Source organism: Protopterus annectens, chromosome 11.part0 (genome assembly GCF_019279795.1).
Source record: "Protopterus annectens isolate FY-2018-M chromosome 11.part0, PAN1.0, whole genome shotgun sequence".
In the NCBI taxonomy this organism is placed as follows: Eukaryota; Metazoa; Chordata; order Ceratodontiformes; family Protopteridae; genus Protopterus; species Protopterus annectens.
Genome location: NC_056745.1, coordinates 1,315,861,880 through 1,315,872,154, shown reverse-complemented (window position 1 = coordinate 1,315,872,154; position 10,275 = coordinate 1,315,861,880). Strand labels below are relative to the sequence as shown.

Here is a 10,275-nt window from a genome sequence, read left to right as displayed (position 1 = left end):
ACCCCATGGCACAGAGGAATGAAGCCCTGAATGCAGCTCGGATGACCCATGTTTGATTAATTACATGGGCACTGGAAGGCATGGGCTTAAGAGAATGGGGGAGGGAGTGTCTCTGGCTCACCACTTGGGTGACTACTAGAGGAATAATTGGGTATTGCACCCATAGAGCACCAGCTTACGAAGCTCACAGTACCATGTGAAGTAAAGCACTTAGCAACCCAGAAAGTATGATGTTTTATTGTGTGTGTGTGTGGGGGGGCAATGTGGGGGTGGTATTGTAGAGATTAAGAGTAGCAATAAAAGGGGGAAAAAGCTCCAAGAGTAAGCCACTCCAACGAGCATGCCAAGTGGCCTGTTCTCTACAATCTGAATCTCACTGTTGGGGGAAAAAAGGGCTGACTGGGCTTTCAGGGTAGGAATGAAAGAGCTGTAGGGATCCTTGCTAGTCAAAGAATGCCTGGCTTTTACCCCCACAAGACAAATAGGATGACTGATTACTGCTAGTGGAGTCACCTGACAAGTTCTTGAAGGAAAAGTAGGGGGATATTTTCCTTAGAAATTTGTCTCCCTAGCTCTCACTTCATATGGCCCGTTACATTTAACCTTTTGAACTTGGAAGTACTTACTTAGCAAAACATTAGTAGCTATGTAATTTCTCTCTCTCTGCATTTGGACCCATAAACCTACTATCTGCAAATGCAGGATAAATGTGAAGGAAATAGAAAGCTTGTTTGTCACAGAAGAATGAGAAGCTGACACTGGAAAATCATGAAATGTGATATATCGAGATAATGAAGGGAATAAATGAGGGAAGAATATAATTATTTATAAAGGCAGCTAGAAAGTGCTCATTATGTCTCTAAAATAAACCTATGAATGTAAATGTGAGCATTATTGAAAAATAAGAGCACAGACTGTGAAAGTGAAGAACAATTAGGAGGACTATGGTTATAACTGAATAGGAGGAAGATCTTGAAAACAGGTTATTATTATTTTATCTTTTGGGACCTAAGAGTCCTTTGTGAAAAAAATACTACACAGCCAGAAACAAAATGGTTTCACTATAGTTGCCCCAATCAAGTTAATTTGGATTAGATTAAATTAAAAAATAGTGATAAATATTATAATACTGCAGAGATACTATTTTTATGCAGAATATTGGCACAAAATAAAACGTTTTATTTTTATTTTTTCTAATTTCCAGACCATACTGGCTCTTTAAAGTATTCTTAAACTTCTTATTGACAGCTGCTTCCAAAAATCAGTGCATGTTTTGGCATGTTGTATACTGTCAACACACAGATGTGGATGTTTCCTCAACAGTATGCCTAATGCTGCTTATCTGGTCTGATATCAATGTAAAACTCTGAAATAAGTATAGACCTTTTTGCAGTTTTGTAGGTATTCAAGCATTTTCTTCTTGATCTGTAAAGTTGTAAAACTATTACATGCATAGATACATACATACATACATACATACATACTAATATTTCAAGCAGGGGCAATAATGCCCTTCTAGCCTGCCAATACACCAAACAGTTGTTCCTATAATAAGTGTCCAGACTGTCCTTAAAAATAACTAAACTAGTGCTTCCTTTAATATAATTTGTTGTCTATTCTATGTATCAGTTACTCTCAGAAAACCAGTTAGTACACTTCTCATTCCTACAGAATTTTCTACATAGGCTGCCTGATGATTCTCTGCTACATTTTTGATAATCCTAAACATTCCCAGAGGTAGCTGTCTCGAAATTCCATATATAATCGAATAAGGTCTCCTCTTAAATATCCGCAGGACACACTGTACAAGTTCAGATATTTTAGTCTTTCATACTAACTTATGTTTTCACATCCATGAATGCCATTTGTATGCTTCCACTGTACTCATTCCAGTTTACTCATGCTTGTTTTCGTATAAGGTTTCCATAGTGTCACTCCATACTCAAGTTTGGATCTAATATAATCAATGATGACTTCAATATTTTTGATTTCCTAGACTTTAAAAATCTTTTTATACAGCCTATAGTTCTATACCTATCATTAACCAATTGGTTAATATGATGTGAAAAACTCAAAGCTAGATCTATCCATATACCCATATCCTTAAATAAATATACAGTTTCAATCAATGTGTGCTGTATTAAGTGCTCATCTTTCAATGTATGTCTCCCCACATCTTGTATGCTTAGTGTTTGATGTATTTATCAGCATATTATTCTCTTGTGCCCAAATGGTCACTTTAGTCAAGTTCTTTTTTTGCAGACATGCCTTATCTGTAACGCATGTAATCAGTTTACCCATTCTCAAATCATCTGCGTACAGACTGTAGAACACCTCAGATGAAAAAGATCTGAAAGATACAAGCTTAACAAGTGTGGGTTTAGGAGAGAGCCCTCTGGGACACCCTAACTGTTAGAAATTAACTAAGGAAGAAAAAACTCAGTGCAAGAACAACAAACTACTTCCTCTCACTCAGTTAATGACTCCTCCAAAAATAATAGATCAGTTAAGCAGTAATACAAATGGTAAATGGTGAAAACTTTATTAAAACTTAGCACTTTCATCCAACAAAGTGTCAGGACTTCATCATACCATGAATGTAACCTCAAATTTCCCCTGTCCAGTTGTTGTATGATACTTGCCATATCCTATTTGTAAGCCATGCAGCTATCCATCTTATCAAGAGTACATCAATACCTAGTTGATCTAGTTTATTAAACAGTGCTTTGCCTATGAGCCTATCTGATGCTGAAGTTCAGTCTATATAAATTACATCATGGAACAATGTTTTATCAAAGTTATTATTATATTGTTACAGAAAAAGAGTTATGTACTTACCATAACTTGACATCTGCATTATCCTGTGTCACTATTCATTACTCTTGGGTTGTAGGATCCGACACTGGATCTGAACCGGCAACTTTGCAGACAGCTTCTAAGCTCGAGCCCCTCCCACTCCCATGATCCCTTGCTGCCCTCTAACCCCTCAGATTGAGTGTGGCCAAAAGCTAGAAAGCAGCTAAGGAAGACCTTGACCACCAGATAGGACATCTCCATTTCCTCCAGGTCCCGCAGGACAGGGGAAGGAGGGAGGTATAGTGAAGAATAGTGACATAGGATAACACAGATGCCAAGTTATGGTAAGTACACAACTCTTAATCTGATGTTATCCATGTCACTATTCCTCACTCTTGGGTCAGAGTCCCCAGCTGCCCTAAATCTTGGGTGGCCTCATGGAAGGACATGTCGAACAACTGTGGAGTCAAAGGAAGCTCTGTTCTTGGAGACAATGTCAAGCTTATAATGATTAAAAAAAGTCTGAGGAGTAGACCAGGTGGCTGCCACACAAATCTCATCTATGGAATGACTGGCCATTGATCTAGTGGAATGTGCTCTGATTGGACCTGGTAAGGATAAGCCTTTAGACAAATAGGCAAAGGAAATACACTTCAAAATCCAATGAGAAATAGTAACCTTAAAGACCACCTGACCCCATCTGTTAAGAGAAAAAGCCACCAACAGTTAGATCTGCAGAAACTCTTTGTTCTATCCAAGTAGAATTGTAACTATCTATGAACATCAAGCGTATGCAGCAGATATTCCCCTTTATTAGAAAAGTTAGGGAAGAAAACAGGCAATTGAACTGACTGATGCAAATTCACTTCCATGGCTATCTTAGGCATGAAGGAAGGACTGATTCGAAGAGCCACTCTTTCTTTATGAAACACCATGTAAGGTGGTTTGATAGAAAGAGCCTGCAACTCTAGAACTCTTCTTGCCGAAGTTATGGCTACCAGAAAGGCAGTCTTACATGATAAAAATTTCATATTTCATGTTGCAGCAGGCTCAAAGAGACTCTGTGCATGAGTTTGCAGCAGAAAAGAAAGGTCCTAATGTGAGGAAGGATCCTTGACAGGAGGCCAGAGCAGAAAGACATTCTTCAAAATACCTTACAGAGGCAAGAGGAAAAAATGCCAATTGCACTTTGATAGTAGAGAAGCTAGCTCCTTCTTGAAAAGTGAAGATAAGAACATTAAGATGTCTAGGATGGGAGCTGAGAAGGGGTCCAGATTTGCTGCTTGGCCCAAATAGAAACATGTTCCACTTACTCGCGTATACCTTTCTGGTGAATGTCTTCTGAGAGGCCATAATAATGTTCCTGATGGGAGAAGCAAGCCTGGACTGCTTCAGGATTATAGGAAGTGGACAAACCATGGCATCAGATGAAGAGTCTGAAGGTTGGCGGTCAGAGCCAGGAGGGATGGGAAAACAAATCTGGAAGGGGATCTAGTATCCAAGGAGGTATCTCAAATGATACAATAGGAGGGGAAACCACAGCTGCTGAGGCCAAAAGGGGGTGATGAAGATCTTGGTGGCCTTGAGGTATTGAGCTTTCTGAAGCACTCTTCAAATGAGAAGTATAGGAGGATAGGCATAAAGGAGGCCTGGAGGCCAATCGTGAACAAGAGCATCCTTGGGGGACTTCCCAAGAGGTGGAATCAGGGTGAAATACTGGCTGCATTTGTGGCTATGAGGGGAAGTGAACAGATCACAGCTTGACTAACCCCAGCAAAGGAAAATCTCTTTTGCCACTGAAGAATTCAGGGACCACTCATATGAACTCAGGATTGCCCTGTTGAGTCTGACTGCCAACACACTGGACTCACCGGGAATGTGCGTTGTAAGGAGAAAGCGCCCCAAGGGCATCACCCATTCCAACATCATGGCCTTGCGACAAAGCAGATAAGAGCATGTGCCCCCTTGTTGATGTACCACACAACAGCCGTGTTGTCTGTGTGAACTGCAATGGTACCCACAGCAAGGCAGTCCTGAAAAGCTTGCAACATGAGAAGGACTGCTCTCATCTCCAGTACATTTATATACAGTTTGGTCAATGCAGAGGAACACGTGCCTTGGACTGTCATTCCCTGGTAATGTCCCCACACCCCAACAGAGAAGCATCCAAGGCCATGGCGGCACTGGGGGGAGGAAGAGAGAATGGTATGCCTACTAGGAGGTTTCAAGACTGACCCCACCAAAGGAGATGACGCCTGTACACTGGAGTGAAATGGATTGAGGCTGTCATCGGATGAGAGAGGAAAGACCACTGGACAGTTAGAGTCCACTGCAGAACTCTTACGTAGCATCTGGCTAACAGCACCAGATAGATTGCTGCCTCCATGGATCCTAATGCCCTGAGAATAAGATTGACCTGAGGATGAGTCAGATCTAGAAGACAATGGACATGAGTTCTGATTAGATGTACATAGTGGAGGGGGAGCACTGCAATCTCTGACACAGGGTGCAGCTGAATCCCAATGAACTCCAAATTTTGGAATGGAATCAGATTTGATCTGGGGAGATTCACTGTAATCCCTAACTGGTCGAACAGTCAAAGCACATACTGAGTGACTGCAGCCAGTCAATCCTTGGTGTGAGCTGTGAGAAAAAGCCAATCATTGATGTAAGGAAACACTTGGAATCCCTGCAGTCTTAGGTGAGCTGCGACTGCTCCATGCACTTGGTGAACACCCAGGGGGCTGTAGCGAGACCAAAGGGCAGGGTCCTGAACTGATTTTGATTGTCCCCTACAAGTAAGCAGCAATGTCTTCTTGAGTGCCTGTCGATTTTTATATGATAGCAAGTATCCTGGAAATCCAGAGAGCACATCCAATTATCCTTGTGCAAAAGAAGCATGATGGACTGGACAGTGACCATCTGGAACCAACAGAGAGATTTTGCACACTGAGGTCCAGAATTGGATGCAGGTCCCTCATCTTCTTTGGCACCAAAAATAAGCAAGAGCAAGTTCCAGATTCTCGTTACCCTGGGGGGACCTTCTGGATGGCTCTCCCTTGAAGAAGTTTGAACACTTCTTTCTGAGATAACTCCCTCTGATGGGGTGGTGCATCAGGAAAGTATGTCCTTAATGGAGGGGGAGACTCTCTAGAAATAATGTTTAGCACCCAGTGATCTTTTGTAATACTTCCCCAGGCTAAAGGGTGCAGTGATAAATGACCCCCGACTGCCTCCAGAGCAAGACAGTTGGGCAGTGCTTCAGGAGCACTGGGGGGGGGCTTCTCAGAGAAAGGTTCCCTGGAGCCTTCATTTTGTGGACCCTTCTGCCTCTGGGGGCAGTATCTGCCATTGAACCCTCTCCCCCGACCTCTAGAAGAGGGCTCATCCTGAGCATCCTGAAGACTGAGACTTGCAAAACCACATTTTCCTGGTCCCTCATTGCATCTTGGAGAAAGAGCACTGAGGGGTAGAAAACTTGATTTCCACAGCTGACAAGGCCTTGCCTTCCTGCTCACTGTGTGTGAGTGTTTCTTTAACCAAAGGTCCAAAGTAGGTAAAACCATTGAAGGGGACATTGGTGGAGGATGCCTTAGAGGACTCCGCAAATCCTCAAAGGTGCAGCCAGGCATAATGCTGAATAGCGATGCATGTACTGGCCACTAGAGAGACACCTTCTGCAGTATTAGTAATCAGCCTCATTGAGGAATTAGCCAGGAAAGTGAGTGTAGACAGCTTGGGGGACACCTTACTTAGCTCCCCAGCAGGCAGTAACTCAGAGAGGGATGTGGTAAGTTCCTTAACCAAGTCCCTCTGGAGTCAGGTGAAATGTGCCAAGTAGTTAAGCACCCACAGACCAAAGGTAGCTGAGGCAAAGATCCACTTTCCATGTCTGCCAATTGCCTGGGACTCTCAGTTAGGGTGATGAAAAAACATACTTTGCTCTGCCTGCTCTTTCTTGGTGGTGGCAGCTACCACAATAGCATCAGATGGCACACCATTAGACCAAACTGTTTGTTGGAAGGAGGGCTGAGAAATTTATTTGGCATGCTTGGATACAGGCTCCACAATATCTGGCTCCTTCTATGCCCTGCTGGCGATAAGTTCTAGGAGTTCATCAGCGGGGGGAGGGGACCCAGGAGGTAGATGGTCCCATCCCGAAAGCCTTCAAAGATGTCTCCAAAGGATGGAGTCAGGGAACAACATCCACCTTTAAGGTTGAGAATTTCTGGGGGACCCATCCCCTTCATCAAGGTCCATATCCTCAGTGAGAGACTCCAAAGGGGAGTCTAGGTGCCTCCTCTTGCATGATCTCTTTTGAAGCACCTCCTCTGGGGGCTAGGGGGAGGATTCAGAAGAGAAGGGAACCCCAAGGGGGGTGACTCCCACGTGAAAGCTAATTTGAGAGGGATGACCAGGAATAGGATGAGAAGAGTCTGCTCTAGGGGGAATGGGATGGTCCCTGGAAAGCCAGGAAGGAAACTCTAGTGTAGGAAAAAGTCTTCTCTACAATTGTGGGATCCAACACTGATCCCAAATCCAACCACCTAGGATCCAAAGGCAAATAAGCATCTGAACGATTGGATCCCACGAGACTCCAATCTGAGGAAGCCAGATCTGTGGCTGGCCCAGATCTGGCTGGAGCCAGAGGCATCAATCTGGAGGCCTTGGATCTGGGAGTAGATTCCTGCGATGTCTGATCTGAGGGTCTCAGAGTGGAAGCCCTGGATCAGGAGGGGGCATTATGGGACCTAGGATCTGAGGAAATCAGATCCAATGCAGCCGAGGCTCGGGTCAAATCCGATGAGCTGGGATCTGACAACCTTGGCCTTTTTTGAAGAAGGTGACCCAGGGAGAGAGGGGGCCTTACTCTTAAGATCGGAGAGTCCAGGCTTGGTCAGGGACTGGGCCAATGGACCCATTTGGACCATACCTTTTAGCAAAAGTTTGATCTGGTGCTCGACCAGGGTGTTAGGTTTGAATGCAGCAAAAATGTCACATTAAACCTCCAGGTGGTCGGCATCCAGACAATAAAGGCACCCCTCATGCAAATCAGACATAAGCAACTTCCAACCACATGAGGAGCACCTTTTAAACCCCACAGGCTTGTCTAACATGCTGGGACCACAAGAAAACACCGACATCTAAGGGGCACACTAAATTGTTAACTGGGAGGAAAGGTCAATAAACCAGAAAGAACCCAGAAAAACTATCAGCAACACTACATAAAAAGAGAAATTAAGAGAAAAAAAAAATCTGAGAAATTATGCTACTTATCCCCACTGGAGACTCGAACCAGAGAATCTGTGTCTGATGCTGAGCATGGCAAATGAGATCTGAGAGGTTTGAGGGCAGCAAGGGATCATGGGAGTGGGAGGAGCTCGAGCCTAGAAGCTGTCTGCAAAGTCGCCGGTTTGGATCCGATGTCAGATCCTATGACCCAAGAGTGAGGAACAGTGACATGGATAGCATCAGATCATCATGTTACAGGTGGCAATAGAGCTATTTTCAACATATGCATGCTGATAAGGTTTCAAGTCCCAGCCTTTCCAGTTCTAACAATAAGTTATCCAATATAACTTTCACCATTATTTTTCCCAAAATGAAGGTAAACTAATGTATCTGTATGACTCTGGGTTTATCCTACTTCCCTTCCCTTAAAGACAAGTTTAAAAAGTACATGTCTCCAATAGAGAGGGATTTCTCCATATTTCTATGACCTAGTAAATAACAGATATAATAGTACCATAAGTTCATTACAAAATGTTCTCAGATCATTGTTAATAATTTGATCTCCTCACTGTGCTTTGTTTGGATCCAATTTGAGTAGTTCTTTTCCAATATAGTTTAATGTAATTTGATTTTGGTTAGTGTGGTTACCTGGATATCACTAGGACAATTTATCACTCCATTTGTGGAGCCAAACTATAAGATTTTGTAAGTATTTGTTGTGGTGTAAGAAAGAATTTTAGAATCTACACACAGATTATCAATTTGTAAGTCTTTACTCCTACCATATCTTATGTGTCTATAAAATGGTTTCCAATTATGTTCAATATCTTCATATAACTTTTCTTGAAATTTTTCTTTACCTTGTCTCACACTATGTTTAATTTGACTGTCCAGCTTATTTATTTCAATTTTAAAAGTTGTACTTTTTCCTCTTTTCCATTTCTTATATTTTTTGTCTCTCACCTTAATCAAATACCTTGTTTTCATGGAAATATATCCTCCTGAAGTTGTATGCCTAGATCTTGATGTTAAACATTTTTTTTTGCATTCAAACAATTTCTCTTTCAAAACTTTCCGCATTCCTTCTGCAGTTTTTCCACTGAACGCATCACTCCAATTAGTTTTACATTGTGACTGTTTTGCTTGCATATAATCTGTTATTAATCTTCTTTGCATTGGTTTAGATTTCAGTTTGGCAGAATTATCTAGCAATGACTTAACCTTAATAACCTCATGATCACTGTACTTCAACTGTGGCAAAACCTGACATGAAGTAACAGTAATTTCTTTGGGAACACGTCTATTATGTTCTGTTCCATTCCCTGCTAGGCTTTTTTGCAGTCTGAAGCAATTATTTTCCTGAACATATGTTGCAAATTATTTCCTTACTAATGTTATTGAATACATATTATTTGTGTCTATTTCTGGTAAATTTAAGTCCTCAGTCATTATTATTCTTCCCTCTTGTGTTTCGTGCAAGAAATGTATGAAATCTTCTGCATCATTAACGCTTGACTTTGGCTGTCTATTCACTCTAACAATTGTTATATGTTGCAGGGTTGTCTTTATTGTCACAGTTACACAAATTATGGTATGGGTGTTATCATTAAATATGTAATAATCATAGGTCACATAACAATCTGTAATCCCTATCATAACTCCTCCACCTGAGTTTTGTTAGAATGTCTGTTACAGTAAAAAAGTGCATACCTTGACAGAACTAGTTTCTAGTCACTGTTCTTTAACCATGTTTCACAAACAATAATACCATCAGTCTTAAGGGAATGTCACAAATTTTCTAATAAAAAACTTTATTATTAATGCTTCTAGCATTAACAACCATCAGAGATACATCAAATGTTGACATCTGTGGACTGTTACATTTTTAACTTGGCAAAAATACTATCATGGGTTTGTCAAATATTGCATAATATCTGCATCAAAAAAGTCTTCCCTAATCTTGACAAGTGCACTCCATCCTGTTTAAACACATGTGCCCCAAATTAGACTCAGATGTGTTCCATATTTCCATTTTTTAAAATTGGGACTTTTTTTCATGTAGGTATTTACCAAAAAATATTTTCGTTCACAGTGACCTGACTGTCCTTTCTATGTGTCATTTGTGATAAATATGTCCTAACATCTGTACAAGTTATGCCATCTAACAGAGTTGCAAGTTTCCTACTAACAGTCAGAGAGTCCTTGTGGATGTCATCATTTGTATCAACATGAATAAAAACAGATTCA

The 10,275-nt window shown here is 41.5% G+C and overlaps 1 protein-coding gene and 1 pseudogene across 1 annotated transcript in view; both read right to left on the bottom strand.

Moving 5' to 3' along the window:
* LOC122815830 (kielin cysteine rich BMP regulator) overlaps positions 1–10,275 on the bottom strand; it is a 2,917,372-nt gene that overhangs the window by 1,141,612 nt on the left and 1,765,485 nt on the right. The gene's annotated exons all lie outside the window — the stretch shown is intronic.
* The window catches only part of LOC122815967, a 130,923-nt pseudogene that overhangs the window by 54,458 nt on the left and 66,190 nt on the right, over positions 1–10,275 (bottom strand).